Here is a 27,337-nt window from a genome sequence, read left to right as displayed (position 1 = left end):
ACATGTACACATTGGCAAACAGAAACGTCTGATTCATACAGATAGTGACCCATATACCCTCAGTTCATGTATTCCACAGGGGTACTTGTGACAGTACAACACGTAAAGGTAAACATGGCTGCATGTAGGCATCCAATAAGCTGGCATAAGTGATTTTAGCCAACTCTTACAACTGCACACTTCCAAATACCAAGGGGGTGTGGTACACAGCCCTGTACCCAGAGTACTTTGAATGCCATGCCACAAAGATGTGGTACACCATCACATGAGACACAGTAGTGAGGCAGCTAACCTTTTGATACAAGGCTGACAAACGGCCTAAGTAGGACCACTTACACACATTCCATCATGCTGCAATTTAGGAAAAGTAGAGACATTACGCCGCCATGTCGATTTGCCACAGCGGTAAGACATGTTTTATTGGCCCTTGCTTAGTTCCTTGGACCATGACCTATAGTCAGTGGTGAACACCATGCACCAACTCCCATGCCTACACATGCAACAACGGTCCTGTTGCATGGGACATAAGTCAGCACCAAGCTTGCGGGGAGAAAGCTACATGTAACAAATGTTAGTTGCTCATGCACAATGTCACATTAAGGCCAATGCTCAACCCCAACTTGCTGCTGTTGGGCTCTCAACTGCCCATGAAGGTCTGGGTGGGCCACCTACTGCTCTTGAAGGCCTGCCCCAGCTTGAACTCTGCAATCTTGCACGCCCAGCTCCAGAGATTATCACACCTATTGAGGCAGTTGGCATTATGCTGGTTTGAGACCCCCTGGGTCCGCAACGTCCGGGTGATTTTTTTTATGGGAAGTGTCTGTGTGGATGCAAGACATGTAGAAATAGTTTTGTAACAGCACATTTTTGGACCTCTGTATGGTAGCTATGACATTGGTTGCCATCTGGCACACACATAACTCCATGTAGGAGACTGAACACGTGTGCATGTAACCTGCTAAGCCAATAAATGCATGGAAGGTCCTCTTCTGCTCATGAGATGGTAAACTCCAAGGCTGGTCATCACATGCACAGACTGAGGCAGCCCACTAACATCGTGTTGAACAAGGCAATCCTAAATGGAATGTGATGGGAGGGACAATGCCACACAGTCCACCATTTTATCATTCTGAAGGATTCAGGACCTGTGCATTACTGCCCAGACTCCTTTACTGCCAGTCCAAGTGCATTGATGCATATGGTACAAAGGGAAGAGTAACATAGTGTACACAACATACAAAGACTAAAGTCAAAAGTCAAGGGCTGGTAAGTGTGAAAATTAAGAGTAAATTTAATTGTGGTTGTGTGGAAATGTGAACCGCACAAATGAACAACCTAGTGAGTAGGATACACTTTGTCTTGTTTGTACGACTGTTGCATTATACCCCTTTAGGCACATATGGCACTGTAACACAGATGACACTAGCTCTATATTTGTTAGTGGATTTTGATTGAGGAAAGGTTAGGCAAACATGTGTTACCCACCTCTATCTCCCACCAATAGTGTACCTGTAGCCTCACTGTACATGTCTCAGATGTGCAATTGGGAGGTATAGTGTAAGCTATACAACAATCACCTATCAACAGACTTGTCTGAGTTGAGGGACAGTCATTAATGACAGACACACAATGGGCGTGTGGGTCAATGTAAAAAAAATCAGATGATGGCATTCACTTCAGTCAAAATCCCTAATTTTAGGCAAATAACAGCTAATAAGATAGGTAGGGTTACCTAATACTGTGTCTGGAAACATCAAAGTAGCAGCTGGCCAACAGGAACATGACTATTTGCAGCACTTCTTCTACCACAGTCAGGCCTTGCACCTTGTAGGCTGGTTATCCCAAGTAGACTTCCCAATTCCACCTCTCCGAACCAATACTTGATCCTCTGTCCATTCCATATGTAAACATACAGTTAAATTGCACTCTGAAGGTGTCTATGAGTTGTTCATGCATTCCGGTTAACAGTCCTGCAAAGTCTGATGTGGGCTGAGTGTACAGTTGAACTGAACATTTGGCTACCATCATCCTAGATTGCAAGCACACCTGCCTCATGGTGAAATGCCTGTACAGACCAATGCACATATACCATGATGTGTGTGTGTCCTAGTCATTGTAGCCACCTTTAACAAGAGTGATGCATCGAGATTTGCCGGTGATAGGTATGGAATTAATCCACTTCATACATTCTAATAGTGGACTACTCTTCAAAAGTCCTGTGACTCATAGGATCTCACATGTGTGACTCATGTAAGGGCCATGCAATCTATGTACTTAGCATTATGCTTACACTCTGAAGCACAATGTGGCCATTGGACACAGAAGGTAAGCAGTCAAGTAGAGTGCAATTAGTACTCAAGACACTTACCGGTGCCTCTGGTGAACCATAGAGGGGAATAACCTTGTGAACCAGAGTTTCCAGCTCCTCTGGATTGAAGGGACGGGCCCTCTCCACTACATCACATGTCATAACTGCTCCCAGAGGTGACAAACAGCAACAGGTGATGGGGAGGTGAAGCAATCAGCAGTGTCTGGTGGCAAGTGATAACTTTCCAACAACGCATGGTATAAATAGGCCACATAGGCGTACTTCGGTGTGCACGGCCACAGACATTGGAACGCGGCGTTTGCATTTTTCTATTCCAGCCTATGGCTGTGATCAGCGGGACCAAATCTACCATGAAGTTCAAATCATCTGGCGGTCAACGATGAAGGCAGTTCCACTGGTGATGTCTGGTATCCACATTGGCGGCCACCTCTGTCAGCGGACACATCCCTTGAACCACAGCGGACGCATTTTACAAAGTCAGCCAATGGCTGTGACTGCCGCAGGTGTACCCACCAACCCCGCCCTTTAGAACCACCATTGATTAGGCTATCCTGTCAGTCACATTGGTCAGATGAGGCCTCCACCGTGTCAGTACTCATTACCATATTCAATGTGGACCCGACAATGAGTTCTCTAAACAGCATTTCAATTAGTACATATCACCTGATGTATGACACCTTTCCTAGTCCTATTCCACTGATCACATGTCAGTGTTGTACATGAGTGTGCTGTGTGCACTGCAGACTCCAAAAAATGACAGTGCCCTCCAAATGAGGAAATATGATGTTCACTGTGCTGTTACATACTCATGAGTTTTACAGATTGTTGCAGATAGGTGAGAATTGTGATAAAAGCTGTGCATCCTGTGGTAAACAAAAATCTTCTTTACCGGACTGAATTTCATACGGGATCTTGAAATAAAATAAAATAGCTCAGAATAACAAGAGGCAGAATCCGTGGTATAAGAGTTTCTAAATGGGCTTTATTCCATCAAAAATGGCCGACTCGAGTCGCGGCCTTCAGGTTCCGTCACCACGAGGGTTCAGGAAGTGAAGTACAATAATTTATTGACAGACATGTATTTTTATAATAAGTACATTACAATGAAACGAATGTAGAAGGCGTAACATTTGATAAGAAAAGTGACAAAACAGGTACGTAATCGAAACTAGGCGTAATAAGGAATAAAAGAAACATGATTGGTTAGGATTATCAGACATAGGTGGATCTATAAGATAATACTTGGCATAGATGCGCGCGCAGCAGCATGACGTGTGATTGACGTGCAACTAGGGGGTGAAGGGGACTTGACATTTAGCTCTACATGTGGAGACGAGAAGTCTGGGGGGTCAAGTCAACCTAATCCCAAATCATATCTAACATCCTATGTTTAAAGAACTATGTTATCCACAAGGAAGGACTCTCGACAGAATCTAGTCTATACTGACTGTGTGCGTGCACAAACGCCTAAGTGTCTATATGAGATGCGAGGGGCAGAAAACTTTCCATGGCAGCAGGGCTATGAATCACTTGCAGGAGGACGGAAAGGCTGAGTCCTTTGCTTGTGAGCTAGAGGAAATGTTTACCTAAATCACTAGACAGGAATGCATCGGCTGAAGAGCAAAATAGATAATTCGAAGGTGAAATACAGCTTCTTGGCAGGCAGGCGAAAACTGGCCGGGGCAGGCACCGTTAGCTGCACAGGGAGTAGGGCAAAGTTCATGGATACAGATGCGAGCTCAAGCTGAAGCTGTCAAAGACAGGGAGCAGGGAAAGGCTTTGAGGACAGAATCGGGCCTACTTGCCTGAACTGTAAAAATGGAGTAACTTAGCCATATAAAGTCGGTGGCCTTTCATACTTAGGAATCGAATATCCAGCCCATCGATGGCGGATCTGACAGAGAACATGTCGACGGTAGACACACATATGTTTGCGTCTTAGAAACTGGAACTAGAGGGAACATACATGTACTTGTAACATGCATATAGAACCGTTGGGGTCCAAGATAGGGGACATAACTGATCAGGAAAATCCACATTTCCACATTCCCTCCTTGTCCCCTACTTGCCCTTCAAGAGATATCAATCTTCATCATTCCATCGATTTGCTCATGGAGCATCATTTCTTCTTCCTTCTTCTTCCGGCATTTTGAACGAGAACTGTGATATGGAATGCATGATGTGGCACACAGACCACAAATCGCTGGTCCACATTGCAGGCATAAACAACAACTGAAGAGCATAAGAAAGCCAATACCTAGGAAGGATAGAACTCTCCATCCCCAGGCTGATATCACACTCCAAAACCACCCGGACCACGTCCAAGTGCCTGGATTTTCGTGTATCTGGCTTACAATCTTATGAAGGCGTGTTATAGTTTTATATACAGATGGCGAATTTTCTGGTATGAATATGCAGCAGCTGGATCCGATGACCCTGCAAGCTCCGCCCCTATCGGCCAGGATGACGTCAAGGACAAGACGATTCTGGAGAACAACAATTCTCATCACTGATTGTTCCTCTGTCAGATTGCCTAGGGCGGCTATAGTCTCATTTACTACAGCTTCAAGAGTCTTGGTGAGTCTACGTATCAGTTTACTATTTGATATTGTACCTATATAGGGAAAGATACCTTTATTGAAATCTGCATACTTGTCCCATGCCGTCTCAGTATAATCGACAACTGGGAGATCTCTTCGCTCTCTATTGTGTACTAAATGAACATTTCGATAATAATCAGGGGGAGCTAGAAAAACAGGTGGCAGAAGGAATGCTATGTAACAGGTACCATCCCAATCTAGAGGCAAACGCATATATGCAGTCTGACCACATATAAAGTAAGAATGGCGAGAAGCTCTAAATGAAGATTTACCTTGATCACTATATTCTACTGTAGTAACGCATTGGCTATGGCCCATGTGTATGGAACCAACTTTTCTCACACATAATTCACCCTTAACTGGAAATACTGACATAGTGGGCAGAATTAGTTCAACTTCGGATTTGACATTCAAAATCATAAGATTAGGCGTAAAATTACCTAATTTATACACTTCATTTTCTAAATCAGTTCCTGTTCTACTGGGGTGACCCTCCTTATTAGGGTGACAGACTTCGAATAAAACTAGATTCAGATTTCCCCATATCCAATGTTGTTGATAAACTGCTGTGTCTGGGTCTATGGAATTTAATAAACTAAACCATGCTCCACAGGAGCCATTGTGTGTGAACGGATGTGGAAAGAAAGGCAGAACTCCTTTGTTATTCTGATAGGGAGGGAGTCGGCCACACACCCAACAATTGGTGGCATTACTAGTCTGATGGGAATGATGTAACATACTAATGAATGTGTTATTGCGCAGCGCAAGTCTATAGGACAACTCATGTGGGGGGAATTCACTAAAAGAATGTTCATCAGTTATATTGAAAGCACGTTTAGAAACAGGATAATACATATGCAACAATATACTTGCAGTAACTAAAAAACTCAAGAAAAACAAAATTAATAAAGTCACAATACAGTGGTTACGTAGTAATTTACAATAAGCATGTCGTTTCATTATGATTCTGGACTCTACATTATTCAGACCTAAGGGATACATGTCGGGACAGATTCAACCGCTTCACCTTGGAGAGGACTTAAACAATCAAATCGTCCGACAGTTTAGATCTGGACCTGAGTTTCTGCTTGTAAAGTTCGGTGCTACTGGCCTCAGCCAAAGGTAGCTTTGAGTCAATGGGGGAAGACACACGGGGAGTACTGTTTGTGTCAGGAGGAAGTCCATGAAATTTCTTTATATGGCTGGAATGCACCCAGCCTTTTCTCCCTTCGATCTTCACAGCTGTTCTGGTCGTCAGCAGGACCAACTTAGGACGCCTCCACCTTGGCTCCAGTTGGGTTTTCCGATCAAAATTCCTGACGAGAACATAATCGCCGGGAATTACATCATGAGGTTTCACCTCGGTGTTGTCGGGAAAAGCTGCGACTACCTGTGAACGACAAGATTGTAGTGCAGACATCAAGGAAGCCAGGTAATCTGTCAGCATATTACAATCAACATCAGTTATTTTACGGGGTATAGGCGTCCCCCACATATTCGGTGGTCTACCAAAGATCACCTCATAAGGGGATAACCCTGTTCGAGAGTGTGCTACCATCCTCATGTAAAATAGCGCAACTGGTAAAGCTACTATCCAGTCCACACCTTTCTCCTGACATATTTTAGACAGTCTGATTTTTAAAAGTTGATTATGTCGTTCCACGAGACCTGCTGCCTCGGGGTGTCGGACACAGTGGAATTTCCACTGATATCCCAACAAAAGTGAGACATGTTTCATTAATTCGGATGAGAAAGGCTGGCCGTTATCTGAATATACAACACGTGGTAAACCGTACCGTGGGAAGAATTCTCGAACTAGCTGCTTGGCAGTAGTCGGGGCAGTGTAATCTGATACGGGATACGCCTCTGTCCAACGGGAGAGAGCGCAGACAACTACGAGAACATATTTGAATCCTCGACAACGTTCCATCTGAATATAATCCATCTGGAGGACTTCAAAAGGATGGTCAGGAGGCTGAAATCCACCCTGCTCTACGGGAACACTCTTTCCTGGATTAAACTGACAACATATCATACAGGTACGAACCTTTTGTTTAGCTGCTGCTCGTAAATGTTTGTTGAACCAAATGTGCTGAATGCTGTCTAGCATAGCCTTCTCTCCTAAATGTGCTGGACTGTGAACTGTAGCTATAATGGCTTGAACCATGGAATCAGGGAGAAACCATACAGATTTCTCCTTCGTCATCCATCCTTGATCTGTCTGGATCCCTCCTAGTTCAGTCCACTTCTTTATTTCTTCTGCTGTGGCATGTGTCTGTATATCAATTACGTCAAGTGCGGGATCCTTAATTGTCATACACTGTGTTGGTGTCTGAACTATTGGCTTTGTCATGTCTAATGTGCGATTCTGAGCAGTCTGTTTAGCTGTTCTGTCAGCTAAATCATTGCCTTGAGAAATGATATCAGTAACCTTCGTGTGTGCTTTACATTTCATAATCGATATAGCAGTGGGTAGATGTATTGCGTTTAACAAAGCATGAATGAGGGGTCCGTGCTGAATGTGGGCACCATGGGAAGTTAAATAACCTCTCTCTCGCCACAACACGCCGAAGTCGTGTACAACTCCGAATGCATAACGTGAGTCAGTGTATACATTAACTTTCTTATTTGTGGCTTGAATACAGGCTTGTGTTAGAGCAATAAGTTCTGCTGCTTGGGCGGACAAAGTATCTATACAATTTGTCTCAATAACTTCAGTGTCTGTTGTGACTGCATACGCGGCCACTAAATCTCCTGTACTTGTTCTCATGCACGATCCGTCTACATACAACGTCAGGTCTGGATCTAACAACGGAACGTCTGTCAAGTCTTGTCTAGGTTTCGTCTTTATTTCAATGATTTCAACACAATCATGAGCTAGTGGGTCTGTTCCAATTACAGGTAATAGTGTAGCAGGATTCAATGTATTACACCGTCGGATCTCTATGTGTGGTTGAAACAATGTTAATTCATAACCGGTAAGTCTTGCTATGGTCAAGTGTTGTGTTTGTGTTCGGTTCACAAGAACCTCTACTGCATGTGGTACTTGTACTGTCAATGGATGTCCTAATACTATGGCATCGCTTTGTCTGATTGCTAAAGCTGTCGCTGCCACTGATTTCAGACATGCAGGCAAAGCCTGAGCTACGGGATCTAATGTACTGGAAAAATAAGCACATGGCTTGCGTGATCCTGCTTGATCCTGAGTGAGTACTGACAAGGCAGTACCTTCGCGTTCTGTAACAAAGAGTGTAAAATGTTTGCTATAACATGGTGTTGCTAAAACAGGTGCTTGACATAAAGCTTTCTTTAAGCTTTCAAAAGCTTGTGTATGTTCCTGAGTCCAAGGGAGAACAGTCGATGTGGCTGCCTCCTGTGTGGTTAACTGAATGAGTGGTTTTGCTAGAAAAGCGTACTGAGGGATCCACTGCCTACAATATGAAGTGAGGCCTATGAAAGCTCGCACCTCCTTTTGTGTCTGGGGTATTGACATGTTAGCAATTAACTGGATGCGATCTGGTGTAAGCTGCCTTCCCTCCTTGGACAGCGAGTGACCAAGATAAATAACTCGCTGGACACAGAATTGCAGCTTAGAAGGAGACACCTTGTGCCCCTTGTCGGCTAGGAAATGTAAAACTGTCAGAGAAGCTTTTTCACATTCTGGCTCGCTTCTCGCTGTGATCAGCAGATCATCGACATATTGAAGCAGTGCAGTATTGACTGGCATGTGGATACTGTCAAGTTCTCTCTTCAGTGCTTGGCTGTAGATGCTGGGGCTTTCTGTGAATCCTTGGGGAGCGCGTGAGAATTTAAAGCTGCGCCCATTTAAACTGAATCCGAACAAATATTGGCTTTCCGGATCTATTGGGACGCTGAAAAAGGCATTCTTGAGATCGATTACAGTAAAAAATGTTGCTTCGGAATCAATTGCTGTCAACAATGATGATATATCAGGGACCACAGGGAATTGTGGTACAATGCACTTGTTTAGTTCACGCAAATCAATAACCAATCGGTACACTGGTGGGGCAGTAGGATCAGTTCGTTTAAGAATCGGAATTATCGGTGAATTACATACATTGGAGTCTGTTTCTACAACTACTCCCTGGACAATCAGCTCATCAATGATTTTCAGCAAAGCCACTACAGCATCATGCGGTAACTTGTATTGTCGCATTCGTGGTAGTACCACTCCTGCTTTCAGGGTGACTCGATAGGGTGTAATGTTCATGCAGCCAACATCCGTAGGGCCTTGTGCCCATAGATGTACTGGTAAAGTCTGTAGTCGGGGATCCATGTCTCTAGATACATAGTGACCTTTAAAATCACGTAAAAACAACCTTACTCCTTCCGGAGAACAACATATTATGGCTCCTAGTGCTTTCAGAGTTTTAATTCCTAACAGATTTTCTGGGCATGATTTAGTAAGCAATAAATCTGTAGTTCGTGTCAAAGGTCCTATCGTAAGTGGTAGAGGCTGTGATACTTCATTAACAATAGGTTTTCCTGAAAAACCAAGGGAAATATTTTGAGAGCCTGAGAGGGGTGCCCCTGGAACTTCACTACGTTTTATGGTTGTTCGACTTGCCCCTGTATCGAGTAAGAATTTTCTATCTTGACCTAATAATTCACTATGTACATAAGGTCCTTCTTGATCTACAGGAATCTCGATAAGCGGTAAGTCAACTTCCCTCTCTAGGCTTGTTCATGCGTAACGCTGATACTCAGGGTATTCATACTGTGCATTCTGATACATTTGTCGTGTTGTGGTTTGTGTGGCAGTAGCAGGCAACGGCGGTGCAGCTGGCACAAACTGTATGGGTTGCTGTGAGGCTGGCATGGACTGTTGTTGAACTGGCATGGACTGTCCATGCTGCATAGCTCCTTGTTCATTCTGATCTTGTCTAACTAATCGTGGTCTCTCCTTTGCAATACCTGTAGCTATATTACGTTTCAGGACTGGACAATCGTGTACATAATGGCCCAGTTGTTTACAGTAATTGCAGCTTCCTTTTACAGGAACTGCAGAATCACCAGAATGTGTCACACCCTTTTTGTGACCATCTGCTGGTACTGTCTGAGAAACTAACATTTTCATTTTTGTATCCTTCATGCGTCTATGCTCGTGTTCTTGTTCATCCCTAATTCTATTGTGATGATACTGTAACATTTGTAGCATTTGTGACGGAGTGTTACTTTGCCAGGTACTCTCGAATTTCAATATTCTATTCTTTACTGGAGGCAATGCATTTTCCACTAATTTTGTCACAAATAAATGTGGATATGAGTCACTACTTGCTTTTATACCACTATTTATACCAAAACATTTTTCAAATCGAGCATAATAATCGCTTGTGTCTTCATCTTGCTTTTGTTTGCAGGCTGTGATTGCACCCCAATCTTCCTTTTTTGTAGTTAATAAACGTGGCAGTACCTGTACTAGTAAACCTGGTAACAGTTTAACTTTATCCCCGAGCCCTGAACCTGCAGTTCGGCCCCTTTCTTCCTCTGCTAATGCTGTCCAGTCTATCTTTTGGTCACCCACTTCCCACTCTTTTTCTTTCAGTTTTTCATAAATGCCAGCAGGCAAAAGCACCTTTAATATCGTCATAATATCAGGAAAGGTGTACTCTCCCATCAGTAACATGTCTTTAATTTCTCGGTGGAAACCCGCTGGGTCTTTGTCATGACTAGGTACTACTTTCTTCATTTCCAATAATTCCATTTTTGATATGGGTGTGTAAACAAATACACGGTGAAACTCATTGTCTTCGCCTTTTATTGGGTGCACTTCTCGTAGGGGATTTTGTCTATCCATATAGTACGGCGCTCTTTCTCTGCGGGGCAGCGAGAGAGAATCCGGACTTACAAAAAGGACATACTGCTTACGTGACACTAATATCTCTTTAATTAGCTTGTTACTAGAACCTCTCCATCTGTTTGTGAGTAGTTCCGTTAATATATCAGGTAAAGGACCAGGGTCAGCATGTTGGCTCTTATATAATATGAGGAGTTGCTGAATCATATAGATTCCAGCTAAACGTTGTTCATCTGTACTGAGATTAAAAAACGTGTGTGCTACGGTCTCATCACCGTATTTTCCAGGACTGTCAATCCAGTGAACGGCTGATCTGGCTAACTCTTGCTCATCCATGGAATCGAGGAAGTGGTAACCCCTTCGTTCTCGTAATATTTTATCTGCGGCTTGAAACGAATGTTCAGGAGACTTCAGATTTATTATAGGCGTCGGATACGTTCTGCTATTATTTGGGCATACTGAGTGTATGGGATCAGAAAAACATCTAGTATTTTCACAGGATCTTCCTCTGCCTACATAAGCTATGGTCTCTGACTGTCTTGCGGAATTCCCTGATTCGGACATTTCATCTTGCTCAAACTCGTCTGTTCCCAATCTCTCTTCATGAATACGCTCTATTTCTTTACGGATTTTTCGGCACATGGCTATTATACAATTTTGCTTATCGTGTCTCCCTTCTGATATATTCTGACTCCATTTTGTAAGAATAAGCATTGCATTCGGGTCTACCCCCGGGCGGTCTTGATTTCTGATCACACAGTTTATGAGGAAACGTAACAGTTCCCCCTGTATTTCTACTTTCTGGAATTCCATAGCTCTGTTAATACATCCTGGATCTCGTCCTGTTTGAACAAAATGATATATGTTATCTAGATGCGTAGTCATTCCTGGTAACCTTGCTAAATACTCTGCGGCTCGCCTGATACGTAATGATGCCAGGACCATTTCGTCCTCTTTACCAACCACTGGGTCATATCTACAATTTACAAGGAGTTCCTTAAGCGTACGTTCACTTACGAATTTAGGTGTACGTGAATGTGCTGACTCCTGAAAAACAAGTTTATTTATTCTGGGTGGTGTAAAGGTAACGCTAGCACCTCCCGTGGCCCCATCTGGGGCGTCGGGTGTGAATGGGTTCGTTGAACGTGACACAGCAACTATGGGTGTCGATACCCCTGTAGAATCGACTGCGGAGACAGATGCGGAAACAGATGTGCTTGCTGACGCTTGCGTCGGGACTTGCTGTTGCACGGGGACAGATACCTGATCCTGACGTTGAACCCCTACACCAGACGGTCTATGTGGTGCGGCGTTAGCATATTCGGGAGCTGCGTCGTCTAGATATGAGGAAAGAAAAACATCTTCTGCGGTTCTGGGATGCCCTTTTGGATGTGCCTTAATTGGAAATAATGGGGGTGGCAAGTCTTTTGGCATTTCTGGAGCAGCCTTAGGTAGTCCTTCGGCTAGAAGGGGATACATACCATTCATAAGAGCATTTCTTTGTCTATTTACTTGTTCTGATTTCACTCGGATACCTTCCTCAATTAATAGACTTTCTTGAGCTTTATTTGAACTTTCTTTACTCCTCTCTTCTTGTCTACGTGCTTTTTCTGTTCGTCTATGAGATTCTTTACGCCATAACTCAACAGCGTCTTTCTGTGACTGTCTGACCTTTCTTTTCCATAACTCTTCCTCCACTTTCATGATGCACTCTGCATCCCAGGTTCCCGCTACGGGCCACCTTTGACTTTCCGGCAATCCCTTGGTATAGTCTACCCATAGATCAAGAAACAATATGGCATCTAAGCCATGCCTATGGTACATAAAATGCCCTGGAGTGTCCCTAGGAGGAATAGGAACTGCTTCTTCAAGCACCCCTTTTCTGGTAGTAATCTGTCTTAACTTCGAGAAGAGCGGCATATTGACAACTGATCTGATACTTACTCTTGAACTCACTTAATACGAAAAATACAATAATGAACAGTGAACAATGAACACTCATTCATACCACAATATTTGGACACTTTAAACATTAAACATTAAACATTTTAACAACGACCGACAATGATGACAGTCTGCCTAACTAATCACCACGCTGAATTCTTGACAATAACTGCATACTTCGGAATACTTGATATACTGCTAAACAGTACATATACACTGCTAAACAGTGCAGACCGGATTTGTGTACCCAAATCCGTCTTGACCGGCACAACCTATGTGCGCGTCAACACGCCTCCCCGGCGATGGTACTCACCGAGTAGCTCCTTGAAACGGAAGGCCTCAGAGAATGGACAGGACTCGATGACTGCGGACAGCGGACCCTCTGGACATCGGGATTTCGAAATAACTGGTGGGCCTCTGTATACCTCGGATCTTGCTCTCTCAGCTAGGCTCTGGTCGGGATACTTCGCACTTCTCACCGCCTCGTCTGGGTTGATCGCAGCCTCAGTCGCCCCCGCTTGACCGGAGGGAGCTTACAGGAAATCCTGCTGGTACGCGTTTATGGTCCGTCCAGCTGTGGCAGGAGACCGGGCCTGCAACGCACCGCCGGCGCGTGAGATGAGAAAGTGTCCCTGTTCGGGCGCCATTATGTGGTAAACAAAAATCTTCTTTACCGGACTGAATTTCATACGGGATCTTGAAATAAAATAAAATAGCTCAGAATAACAAGAGGCAGAATCCGTGGTATAAGAGTTTCTAAATGGGCTTTATTCCATCAAAAATGGCCGACTCGAGTCGCGGCCTTCAGGTTCCGTCACCACGAGGGTTCAGGAAGTGAAGTACAATAATTTATTGACAGACATGTATTTTTATAATAAGTACATTACAATGAAACGAATGTAGAAGGCGTAACATTTGATAAGAAAAGTGACAAAACAGGTACGTAATCGAAACTAGGCGTAATAAGGAATAAAAGAAACATGATTGGTTAGGATTATCAGACATAGGTGGATCTATAAGATAATACTTGGCATAGATGCGCGCGCAGCAGCATGACGTGTGATTGACGTGCAACTAGGGGGTGAAGGGGACTTGACATTTAGCTCTACATGTGGAGACGAGAAGTCTGGGGGGTCAAGTCAACCTAATCCCAAATCATATCTAACATCCTATGTTTAAAGAACTATGTTATCCACAAGGAAGGACTCTCGGACAGAATCTAGTCTATACTGACTGTGTGCGTGCACAAACGCCTAAGTGTCTATATGAGATGCGAGGGGCAGAAAACTTTCCATGGCAGCAGGGCTATGAATCACTTGCAGGAGGACGGAAAGGCTGAGTCCTTTGCTTGTGAGCTAGAGGAAATGTTTACCTAAATCACTAGACAGGAATGCATCGGCTGAAGAGCAAAATAGATAATTCGAAGGTGAAATACAGCTTCTTGGCAGGCAGGCGAAAACTGGCCGGGGCAGGCACCGTTAGCTGCACAGGGAGTAGGGCAAAGTTCATGGATACAGATGCGAGCTCAAGCTGAAGCTGTCAAAGACAGGGAGCAGGGAAAGGCTTTGAGGACAGAATCGGGCCTACTTGCCTGAACTGTAAAAATGGAGTAACTTAGCCATATAAAGTCGGTGGCCTTTCATACTTAGGAATCGAATATCCAGCCCATCGATGGCGGATCTGACAGAGAACATGTCGACGGTAGACACACATATGTTTGCGTCTTAGAAACTGGAACTAGAGGGAACATACATGTACTTGTAACATGCATATAGAACCGTTGGGGTCCAAGATAGGGGACATAACTGATCAGGAAAATCCACATTTCCACAATCCTATGCATCAGTTTATCAAGCGTATAAATCTGATCTGTGTATGGAATGCCTAATAATGTGTGCCGGCTGTCCCGGGCTCTCCCCCAAAAGTGCTTACCATGGCTATTTTGTCATCCACACAATAGTAGGTGTGTCTTCCACTTTACTCATACTAGAATGTGGTATGTATGTCCACTGTCATACATACATGCTGTATACTGCTCACAAAAGCACTTCAGTTAAGTCACATGACTGTTGGCTGTATCTTGGTATGTGTGAGTTTGGACTCTGTGTCCAACATCAATAATTATTTCCATTTTCACACATAGGAACCCTGGCAGAGGGAGAAGACGAAGTGCTCCAGTATTCCAGCCTTTTCCAGACCTAATGACAATGGAAGACAGAGACGTCATCAGGAAGTTTTGTCTCAATAGGGTGACAATAGAGGATCTATGTGTCCGGTTGGAGCCTCACTTGCATCCTCGTCGTACCTATTCCACAGCTCTGACAACAACAGTGAAATTGATGGCCACAATGCACTTACTGGCCCCTGGTTCATTTCAGTACACAGTAGCAATATCTGGCGGAATTATCCAACCCATGTTCAGTATGGTGCTATGAGATGTGCTGTCAGCACTGATGAAGCACATGGATAGCTACATTCAGTTCCCCAGATGTGAGGGTTTGGCCACTGTGAAGGGAGACCTTTATGCCATAGGTTGTATCCCACAAGTGGTTGGAGCTATTGATGGCACATAAATTGGCCTAGTCCCAACACACGTCTGTGAATAGGTGTAAAGCAACAGGAAGAACTTCCATTCCATCAATGTGCAAGTGGCATGTCTAGCGGATTTATACATCTCACACATCTATGCCAAATTCGCAGGATCTGCCCATGACTCCTATGTAATGCGGAACAGCACCATGCCACAGTTGATGTCACGACTACAAAAGGAGAGGGCCTGGCTTCTTGGTGAGTGAGATGTGTCCAACCTTTGTGTGTGTGATGTATTGTGGCCTCTTCTATACATGTCTGATTCCTAAATGTTCCTCTGTGCGTCTCCAATCTAGGTGACTCAGCGTATTCCAACCGGCCATGGTTGTTGGCCCGTTGAGGAATCCAACAACTCCCGGAGAAGCCTGCTACAATGAGGGCCATGGTAGAACAGGATGCCCAGTGGAGAAGGCTTTTGGGCTCCTGAAGGCTATATTCCGATGTCTGGACAAGTCTGGAGGAGCCCTCCTCTACCCAACCAGGAAAGTGTGTCAGATCACTGTTGACTGCTGCATGCTCCACAACCTTGCATTATGCAGGAACATCCCTCTGATCGTAGATGATGGAGACCAGCAGGACCCCGGGAGATCTCACTGAAATTAGCAGTGTTGCTGATAGTGGCGAAGAGGAAGGAGTTGACATGCGTCAATAGCTCATCAACAACTTCTTTCCTTTAGTGTAAGTATGCTGTGAGATGTCATGACTGTGACAATTACTATGGTTGTGCAGCTGTGAGAGTGTAATTGATGGTTGACTGTTTAGTATGTACAGTTGTGGGTGATTCTGTGCTGGTCTATCAGTGGAGGAGCTCTTCACAAATGCACATAGTTTTGATTTGTGTAGTTTTATTTTCGCCATTCATCATGTACTGCAGATGTAGACTGTGATTACTGTCCTATGTATGATTTGCCTACCTGATATCGGACTTTTTGCCTGTTGTAGGTAGCTTTGCCCTTTCAGGGAAGTGATATCAGCAGGTCTGAAATGCAGTTCTGAGTGCAAATTGGACATGGGATAAACCTGGGAATGTCTGGCACAGACATTTGGTGTATGACTGCAGTAGCAAGGCAGCTTGCACAGCAATCGGATGGTAAGTTGCTAACACACCATAGGATTTCTGCCCTGTTGTGTGGTGGTCCTTTGGCAATATGTGTGGCATTATGTTTAAATACACTAAGTGGTCTTTTGGCCAAAACATGTTTGTCTATCTTCACATTGGCTTGGTACTCATTGTCTATTAAATGGATGTAGGTTTTCATGTGTGTCATCATCTTATGCCACTGAGCTTGTTGGACACCACGGGTAAATGTTTGTGACATTTCACCAGATGCACCTCGTACCTGTGCTCAGTTACTGTGTTGATCCCTTGTTGTGGTACCTATGCGACTCATCCTCCTTGATCTACGCATTTCTGGCAAAGCGCGATCAGCTGACACAGCCACAGTATTTAGGTGGCATGTGTGAGCGGACGCGCAGAAGCCGTGAGTAACGAGATTGAGACCTTGATATTTCTCTTTCAAACCGCTTTTAAACTGTGCTATTTTTGTTTTTAATTTGTAATTGCTGGCTTATTGTAAATACCCTTACTGCATCTGTTGGTCATTTCCTTAGCTCGCCAGTCCCCAGCTGTTAATAAACTGTGCTAAATCTCTTTAAAGTTTTAAAACTTGAAACTGCTGATTTTATAATTGTTATAACTCTTACCACATCTGCTTTAGTTGAGCACTCCTTAGGTCGCTAGTCCCCGGTCCGCCACGGCATTTCGTGCTGATTGTGCGGAGGGACGCTACTCCTCCCACTTTATCCACACACTTCCGGCAAAGCGCGATTAGCTGACACAGCCACAGTATTTAGGTGGCAAGTGTGAGCGGACGCGCAGCGGACGTGTGCAGCGGGCAAGCTGCCGGCACGCCAAAGGCAAGCCCGTCTGCGCCCATCCGTGTCTGGACGGGGCCAGGGGCCACCCACTATGTCCGTTTGCAGACCGACCAGCCCCTACGATATTCAGGAAATGCTTTAGGGCATTGGAAGGGCCTCTGGCTGGGTCTTGCTACCACTCATTGTGGGTTAGTGAGGGGAGCCCACGTTGTACTAGCTGTCCTTTTACTCCTAACTCAGTCAATCTGACAGTTCAGCAAGACAATATGAAGTTCGACCTTGTTAGCTGCAGGTCCCTCTTTAAACATAAAATAAAAATCTTTGATTTCCTCACTGACCATCAGCCTGATGCCATGTTTCTCACTAAACCTGGCTTGGTGAGGACTCCGCCCCGACATACTGCAAGCACTCCCCAATAACTATGGCATGCTTAGACAAGATTGCCCTCTTAGGCTTGGAGGTGGAATAGCCATCATTTTTCGCCTGTCTCATAACTGCACTTTGGATAAAGTCCAAATAGAAAGTGCTGAAGCTGCCCATTTCAACATTGAGAGGGCGAATGACTCTACCATGAGCGGTCTCTTAATCTATCGCCCACCGGGGCTGCCTACCGATTTCACAAAAAATCTTGCGGAATTGGTCATGCAACTTGCCCTTCAGTACACTAACTTTATGGTTCTGGGTGACCTTAACCTTCACATGGAGGATCACCTGAAAACTTAGGCGCTAGCTCGAGGCAAAGAATTGGCCAGCTTACAATTAGAACTTAAATCTATGGTGCCAACACACTGTGTGGGCCATTTGTTGGACCCCATTTTCTCGAACCATCTGGGCCTGGTGGGTGAGCCACCGACCCCCATCCCATGGTCCAATCACCACCTTATAGTTTTTCATATCCCCTACCAAAACCATGACCTACGGAAAAAAGTGACTCTAGCCTTCCATGTAGGAAATGGTCCAGGTTTAATTGTAAGAGCTTTTCTAGCATACTTCAAAAAAATCCACCTCTACTAAGCAACTACATTAATTCGGCAAACGATTCAGTAGAGAAGTGGATCATGGAAGCACTTGATGAAACAGCCCCCTGGGCCTCTAAGACCCCAAAGAGGGGGTCTAAATCAGCGCCCTGGTACAATGAAGAGCTGAGAATTGCTAGACAAGGCTGTAAGCACCTAGAACGTAAATCTAAGGAAGCTTATAAAACAACACAAAACAAGTACCATTCACTGCTAAAAAAGAGGCGCTCAGTGTATTACAAGGAGAAAATAGATATGGCAGAAAACTCATCCAAGGAACTGTTTGCTACCCTTAAAGAGATCTAATTTCTTGAGAGGACATTGATTACACCTCTAAGTTCTGAGGAGCGGTGCAATCTAATTGCCGATTTCTTCCTTAAAAAAATATCCAGAATATCCAATTCCTTCCCGTAGGATGCCCGTAATGGCCCATCGGACAAGAAGGGAAACCTATTGAGAAGGGGTTCACGCCACTGGGGAAATTCTGTTCCCCTCCCCACGATAGAGCTCAAGGAAAAGGCCTTAAAAATTAAATCTGGTTCCCCTATCGATCCAGCTGCGCCAAGCAGAGTTAGAGAAGCCATTGAACCAATACTACCCGTCGTACAACAACTAATAGATGCATCTTTTAAATGTGGAGAGGTTCCTAGGTCATGGAAGCACGCGATTGTCATACCTCTTAAAAAAAAACCTCAGCTAAACCGAAGCTTTTGGATAATCTCTGTCCCATTTCTCTAATCTCCTACATCACTAAAATCACAGAGAAGGTTGTGAATAAACAATTAGTGGCACATATCAACTTACACAATCTTCTACATCCCACACAATCAGGTTTTAGAGGATCTTTCTCAACTGAGTCAGCACTACTCTATGCAACAGAGTCTATATGGAGACGAGTGGACGCCGGTCAGGCGGTGGCCTTGGTCCTGCTGGACCTAAGCGCCACCTTCGATACGGTATCCCATAAACTACTACTTCAACGTCTCTAGGTGTGCTGACTGGACAAGGGGTAGCACTTAAGCAGATGCGGTCCTTTTTAGAGGACCGTAGCTTCCAGGTTGCACAGCACCCTTATCGATCAAAAACTTTGCCACTATTCCAAGGGGTTCCACAGGCCTCTATCCTGAGCCCCACCCTCTTTAATCTGTATATCAGCCCGCTGGCTGATAATATGGACAAATACAACATCTCTATGGTGTCACACGCTGATGACATCCAGCTTGTAGTGACACCAGCTCAAGACTCTTGTGAGTCAGTGATACAGTTCTCTTCCTGTCTCAATGATCTAGCCACATGGATGTCAAACAGCTGCCTAAAATTGAATAGCAGTAAGATGGAGGTCATGATCATTGGGAAATCTCCCTCCATCTGGGGCTCAGCCTGGTGGCCCCAGAGGTTGGGGCCTTTCCCAACGCCAAAAACAGATGTAAAGAATCTTGGAGTGTGGCTCGATCCTAAACTTTCCTTCAAGTCAGACGCTAGAAAGGTAGCAGGGAGATGCTTTGGCACCCTCAAGATGCTAAAAAAGAACCTAGACATTCTTCCTGTATCAGGAAGGAAAACTATAGTTCACAACTTGGTGACCTGCAACTGGACTGCGGAATGTCCTACACCAAGGTGCGCCAAAAGGTTGCCTGAAACGCCTCCAACGAATTTAGAATGCAGCAGCACGTCTTGTCCTTATTTTACTGAGGTGTGCTTCAATGACAAAAGACCTTGACTCCCTCCACTGGCTGCCAATTGGAAAGAGAATTCTTTTAAAAGCCCTCCGCTTCTGTCGCGGGAGCATACAGGGGAAAGGCCCCAGTTATCTGCATGATTTTGTAACCCCTTATAAGCCCAGTCGACAGCTGAGTTCGACAGGAGCTCACCTGCTCAAAATACCTAAGATAAAAAAGGCAAGGATGGGAGCATGCTCATTTGGCTACCTGGCGGCCAAAATCTGGAACACACTCCCACCTCTGCTGCTCGCAGAGAAATCTGAGCCCACCTTCCGTAGAGGCCTGAAAACCTGGCTCTATCAGCTTTAGTCCGGTTCTCCTTTCACTCGAGCTGAAACTGCTTCTAAGCGCGGAGACACACCTGTAGGGGTAGCCAGGCACTCTATAAATGACTCATTATTATTATTATTATTATGATTATTAGTGATATAGGATGTGGGATTCCCATTGTGGGTTAGTCGATGTGGTTCTATCTGATTCCCTGCCACATTTGTAACCTTACTACTGATTTTGGCATTGTCTGACGTATCCTCTTTTAACCTGTTTTTGAAGTCGGACCATGACATTTGTGGTAACTGACAGTGATCATTTCACAGATGTGCCAATTTACTCTGTGGATATCATTATGACCACCTAAAGTGTGAACACTGTAATTAAGATGTGTTGAGACTATACACTTCTATGTGTGTGTTGGTTGACATGTTTGGTATCCTCATGTGGACATTTCAAAAATTTGACATGCCCATGTATACAAAATTTGCCTCTGCTCGCGGTTGGTGATACACAATGTGTTGATTTCGTTGTTTGACAAATGTGAATGATACAACAAGAGCAACTGGATGTGTGAAAAGTACAGTTTGGGAATTATTTACAGAACATTTGCAGTGCAATGGTGACCACACAGGGGTAAAGTTGTGAGTGGGGGTGGATGAAATCATTTTAGTTGTAGGCACATTGTCTGAAGTCCAAAGTCCTACAAACATCTTCTATCAAAACTGAAATTTGCACAGGAGTAGTCAACAAAGTCAATATGTTGCCCACAAAGGAGACATCAGGGCCGACTCTTCCTCCTGGATTGGGTCAGTGCCTTGCCACCCAAATCTCCTGCATTTTTTAGGGACGTCCCAACTTATGCTTGCAGGAGGATCCACTGCTGCAGGCTCTGAGGAGTCTGAGGACTCATCCTCTGCCGGGGCCTCCATTGCCGTGGAAGCCACTGATGTTGATAGCCCAGATGAAGGTTGGCAACAGGAATGGGTAGATGTTGGCAGAGAAGCCCTGCAGATAATGGTGTGGATGTCAATCAGCACCCAAATGAGCTGGCCCATATTGTCATTATTGGTTTCAAAATTCTGGTCTATGGACCACTTTAGCTATTTAATTTCCTGGAATTCCTCGAGTACCTGGCCCATCTGTCCTTGGTTGCCCTCATATGCCCCAATGACTCAGGCAATGTTGGCCTGGGCTTCAGTGGTATCAGTGGACTCACTTTTCTGTCCCACAGTGATGCTCCCGCCACCCCTGCCCCCACGGCCCTGTGGCCTTGGCTCCCACTGGCCCCTTCATCCTCAGTGAGAGTGGTATCAGTGGTCACCTCCAGAGCAGGGATTTGGGTGCAGGTGATGTTGGTGCTGGAGTTAGGTCCACAGGTTGTTGGGGCAGTGGTCAGCTGGAGGGTTGCTGCTGAGGAGGGAACTGTGGTCATGGGCACACTGAGACTCACTGGTTCTGTCCACCCAGGCTGTCCAGAAGGGCCAGGTGGGCCCTCCACGTACCTTTGTGTAAGAGCTTCAGCATCACTGGAGTCTTAACCTTGGGGTGGAGCTGGACTCTGGCCATCATCTTGCATCTCAGCAGATGCTGTGCATGATCCACCTATTGAGACAGAGTAGATTGTTATATTTGTAATTCTAGTATGTGCATTCCAAATTCTTTGTTACACAGTAAGTAGAGTCATGTAAGGGACAAAAAGGGTTGGTGGTAGACATAATGGACTATAGCTGTTGTGTTTGACATTGTAGCAAGAATGTGTTTGACTTCTATTATATGATGCGTGTATGGAATTATCATTAGATGAAGTGGCCCACTTCATGTTGACAATAGGGATGAACATGCATCTCCCAATGACTTAATGCAAGACCATTGTACATCTCACATGGGAATTGTTCAAATCAGGCTCCTAGGCGTGTCCAATACAGGCGCATTGACATATGTGTTGTACATTTTGCACTGGTTATTGTGCTGTACATTGCCAATGTCTCACCAGCCGTGTAGGTTGTGTTACTTTCACGCATGATGACATTTCTGTTATTGACTGTCTGTCGTGTTGTTATTCTTCTAATTTCTGAAAACCTGGTGGATTTATGGCTGAGCAGGAGGACATTTGCCTGAACAGAGCTTTGTGTGTAATGTGTGCAGTCCATTGGACATGGAGAACAGTGTTGATATGGCTGACAAGTAGCTATGGGTAAAGGAGAGGAGTATATCTTGTCAGATGCTCAGGCAACAGGGCCTCATGGTAGTTGCAGTCCTGACTCTCTATCCCAGCCCACACTTGAGCAATGGCTACCGACCTGTGATGTGATGCTGATTAGTGACATAGCTGCCAAGTAGCTATGGGGAAAGGAGAGGTGTCCATGTTGAGTGCTGAGGCAACAGGGCCTGATTGTGGTTGCAGTCTTGACTCCCTCTCCCAGTCCACACTTGTAAAATGGCTGCATACCTGTGAGGTGAAGCTGAGTAATGACAGGGCTGCCAAGTGTCTATGAGGAAAGGCATAGAGTACATCTTGTTAGGTGCTCAGGCAACAGGGCCTGATGGTAGTTGTAGCCCTCAATCCATCTCTTAACCAACACTTGTAAAATGGCTACCTACCTGTGAGGTGATGCTAAGTAGTGACATGGCTTCCATGTAGCTATGGGTAAAGGAGAGGAGTACATCTTGTTAGGTGCTCTGACAACAGAGCTTGATGGTAGTTGCAGTCCGGACTCCCTCTCGCAGCCCACACTTGCAAAATAGATACTTACCTGTGAGGTGATACTGAGTAGTGACATGGCTGCCAAGTAGCTATAGGGAAAGGAGAGGTGACCATGTTATGTGCTGAGGCAATAAACACCTTAACAGACTCCAGATGGTACAGAATGCGGCAGCAAGGTTGCTCACGGATACTCCCAGGTTTGTGTCAATCAGAAATGGCCTACGAGATCTGCATTGGCTCCCCATGAAACAACGGATCCATTTTAAGGCCCTCTGCATTGTACATAAATCCTGACATGGAGTTGGGCCATCGGACCTCATAGAGCGCTTCCAGTGGTATGTCCCTAGGAGAACCCTGCGCTCTAGGGAAGCCAAACGGGCAGCCGTCACAAGGGTAACAAAGGCCAACTTGGGCGGAAAGAGTTTTGTGCTCAAAGTCACCAACGCCTGGAATGAACTTCCGTTCTTTCTAAGGTCTACTACTGAACTTCTAACCTTCAGAAAAAATCTGAAGACTTGGCTGTTTTCAGCCTAGGTTCTGACAATGCTTCTAGATGGGTGTTTTTTTACGCTGTCTCTTCTAGGTAAACTGCTATAGCGCCAGGACACCCTCGGGTAACAGTGCGCTTTATAAATTGATATAACATAACATAGCAGGGCTTGATGGTAGTTGCAGTCCTGACTCGCTCACCCGGCCCACACTTGTAAAATGGCTACCTACCTGTTAGGTGAAGCTACGTAGTGACAGGGTTGCCAAGTAGCTATGGGGAAAGGAGAGGTGTACATGTTGTTAGGTGCTGAGGCAGCAGGGCCTGCTGGTAGTTGCAGTCCTACCATCCTTTTCCAGCCCACACTTCCTCACCCAGCCCACACTTGTAAAATGGCTACCTACCTGTGAGGTGATGCCGAGTAGTGACATGGCTGCCAAGTAGCTGTGGGGTAAGGAGGGGAGTACATGGTGTTATGTGCTCAGGCAATAGACGCTGATGGTACTTGTAGTCTTGTCAGTTAAAACTTAGCAACGCTGGCAAGAATGCATTCTGTAATATACCTGTTGGCTAGATGCTGCTGTTTTGGCACATACTGTTGTACAGTGGCATAATATATGGGTCCGGTGATGATGGTTTGATGGGGAAACACTTGTAGACAACATTCTCGCAGGTGGGATGTGATGGAGGCAGATACATTGGGAATCATGTGCAAGACTACTGAGTGAAACTGCCAACGACACATCTCTGATACTTTAGATAATGCATATGGGTCAATTGGATGTGATGAACGATAGCACACTGCACATTAATATGGTGTGCTTGTTGGAGAGGGGTACATACCAGTCTCCAATCCCCCAGGTATTCCACTCAAGCCCTCAGTGTGCAGGATAGCAAGCACCTTCTCCTCCCAGACTGTGAGGTCTTATTTTGGCCCGAGAGGCCCACCGCCAGTCTTATGAGCCTCCAGGTGGTGCCTGTTGATGAGGCACTTGACCCTGATCTTCAGGTCATGCGACCTCTTCCTGATGTCCTCCTTTGTGCGCAGGATGGTACCGACACTATTGACCTTGCTGACGACCCTGTCCCACATTTCATTCTTCCTTTGAACAGAGGTTTGTTGGACTTTGGCTCCAAACAATTGTGCCTCTACTCTAATGATTTCATCCACCATCACTGACAACACAGTGTCAGAAAAATGTTGTATTTTTTTGCTTGCCATTTGAAAATAGAGAGGGTGGAAATGTGAGTGTGCAGGTGAGGGCGTTGCAGAATGGATAGTGACTAGAAGTGAAAGAAATGGTGTTAACAAACGTGTGGGGTGTGTGGGTGGGGTGGGGTAGTGATTAGTGATAGCTGGCTTCTCTCTCTCCCTCTCTCTCTCCTATCTCTCTCCAACGAAATAGTGTGTGGGGCTACACTGCATTGTAGTGGCACAGGATCATGGTCAGGTATGGGGTGTGTTTTATACTTTTAAATGTAGACGTGTCCACCTGAGCAATGAGCATCAGCTGTGTCCTTTTCTTTTTGCTACTTCCTATGGACACAGTTGTGGAGTTTGGCGGTAGTAGTAGCTCATCGGTCGATCGTCGTGGTGTGACCGCAGATTCCGACCGCTAGTATATCGGTTTCATCATAATACTCTTGGTGGTTGGACCACGGTGCTGTCAGAATCCCTATCGGCAAACTTTCCGACTGTTGCGGACCATTTAGAGCTTTCCGACTGCAGTGGTTGGAGATTTAAATTACATGCATCGTAATAGGGTGGAGATTATTTTGCTGCCTTGTTCTTAGGAATTGTCCGGAGGACACGGAGGTTGGATTCCTGATCCGACTGGCATCGTAATGAGCCCCAGTGTGTTGTAAAGAATATTGTAGTAAAACCTAGATTGTAAAATCTAGCGTTGTGAAATAATTTTATAAGTTGTATTCATTCAACTGTGTGTACTAATCTAAGTGTATATGTACATTCTATTACACATCCTGGACCTGTCCTGTCCCATGGAGTAGCACACCGGATGTGCACTCAAATTGACATTGGACTACTGTTTCTGTGATTGGTTTAGAACATACATTAGTTTTGGCATTCAGGGCTTGACAGACATTTTATTCCACTGGGCATTTCACTGGTTTGCTGGAACCCTTGACGGCTGGTCTTGAAAGACTAGGGCTGCCCCTGGTGCCTCTTTCACTTTCCTCAGCTCAGAGTTTAATTGCAGCAAGAATAGAGAGGCTTAAAGAGCCAGAGGGGGGAGTATGAAGAAAGCAATTAAAGAGCAGGAAAGAGAGCGCAAATGGATGGGAAGAAAAATTGCATTTGAGGAGATGAAGGGAGCGGGCTAGTTTTTATGTTAGGGCTTCTCTTGGTTCCCCGTATGCGCTGGTCACAGCATACACTGCTTAAAGGAATCAATAGTGTGACTAGACTGTTTTATCTGGGTTGCTCAGGTTGAGGCCACTGACCTACCAGTGTAAATCTCCACTTTGATACGGTGCCCAGACCCCATCCAGAGTGTGTGATAAGTGTGTTTGTGTGTGTTACACAAACATGGTGTGTGAAAGAAGCAGACTATGGAAGCTGATGCAATCCATTTTGGATATCTCTGGCCCAGAGCTAAATTGAGGTGGAGAACTAGGCACTCATTAGGTGAAGTGTATTGATTGCATTGCTGCAGTTGGAGGAAGGAGACCCAGACACTGAAGTAGGGAGAGTAGAGACAGGGCTCCTTTTGATATTCCATGAGACTGGTTAGCAAGAAGTTGATGATTGGTCTCCCTGAGAACTGCCATTTCGGAGATGATAGGTGTGAGTGGTGAGGCCTGCCCCTTTGTCTTTCCTTGATGACTCTTTCAGTTGGGTTAAAGACAGCCTGATGCAGAAACCTCACATATCTTTGTTCCCCTGTTGTGGATGCTCCAGGGTGGAGGCACCCCTGGGCTGCATGCTATGTGAAATCCCATGCTACAAAAACGCGGTGTCAGGAGAACAGCCTCTGGAGCATCATCGTAAAACAATTTCAATCACTGGGATCCTATAAAGTACATCTCACAAATATTACACACAAAGAATTACACAAAACCACATAAAGGAAGCACAGTTTGAAACAAAAAAATAAATAAAAAAAGAAGCTTAGAACTGCCCCCCAAAACAGCAGGAGTACAGGTATCCCATCAACAACATCATATGACAAATACTAAGGGAATAATGGATTGATAGTTTCTCAAACAAAATGCTTTCCTGCATGCACACATTTTCCTGGATCTACATGGGCACATTTTAAAGTTAATAAACAGTTAAAAACGAGCACAGCAAATTCCACCCATACATAACCATTTAAAAAGGCATAAGCCTGACCTCTTAAAAATGCACATCCCACAAAGGGCAAGACTGTCACACAATGTAAGGGACCCTGCTCAGAGGATTTACTTCGAACACCTAATCCAAGCGTCCATCAATAATTTTGCCATGCCAAAGACCACAACTCTCCTAGTGTCTGTGCTAAGAATTCAGAACTCCTCAAGATGGTATCTAGTGCCAATATTCCAACAAGTGGAACTACCCACTTTGCATTTAGATTCTGATAGCAGGGTCAAAACAAGAGTAGGTGTGCCTGAGTTTTGGGTCCTTCCCCACATGCTGGTCATCACTTGAAACTTGGGACCACCCATTCACTACAAAACATTCTAGTGGGTAATGGTCTGTATCTAAATTGAAGAAACAATTTCCATGGCAAAGCTGGAACAATTTTGTCAATAGTTTCTTCGTATTGGGGCCAGGGTTTGAAATCTATAAATGCTAGAGTAAGCGATCCGTGGATTTGGTCACACTCTCCACCAAAATAGATTGGCAAAACATTTCTTTAGCCCTGCCCCTAGATATCAGACACAGCTTCCCCAATACAAATCTAGCCTAAGTTTTCTCAAAAGTGCCCTTAGGGAGCACAGACGGGGAACTTTACTAACACGTGGGGAGGTATC

This window comes from Triturus cristatus, chromosome 4_1, assembly GCF_964204655.1.
Source record: "Triturus cristatus chromosome 4_1, aTriCri1.1, whole genome shotgun sequence".
NCBI classification, from domain to species: Eukaryota; Metazoa; Chordata; class Amphibia; order Caudata; family Salamandridae; genus Triturus; species Triturus cristatus.
The sequence above is the reverse complement of the archived record's forward strand: the minus strand, read 5'-3'. Positions refer to the sequence as shown.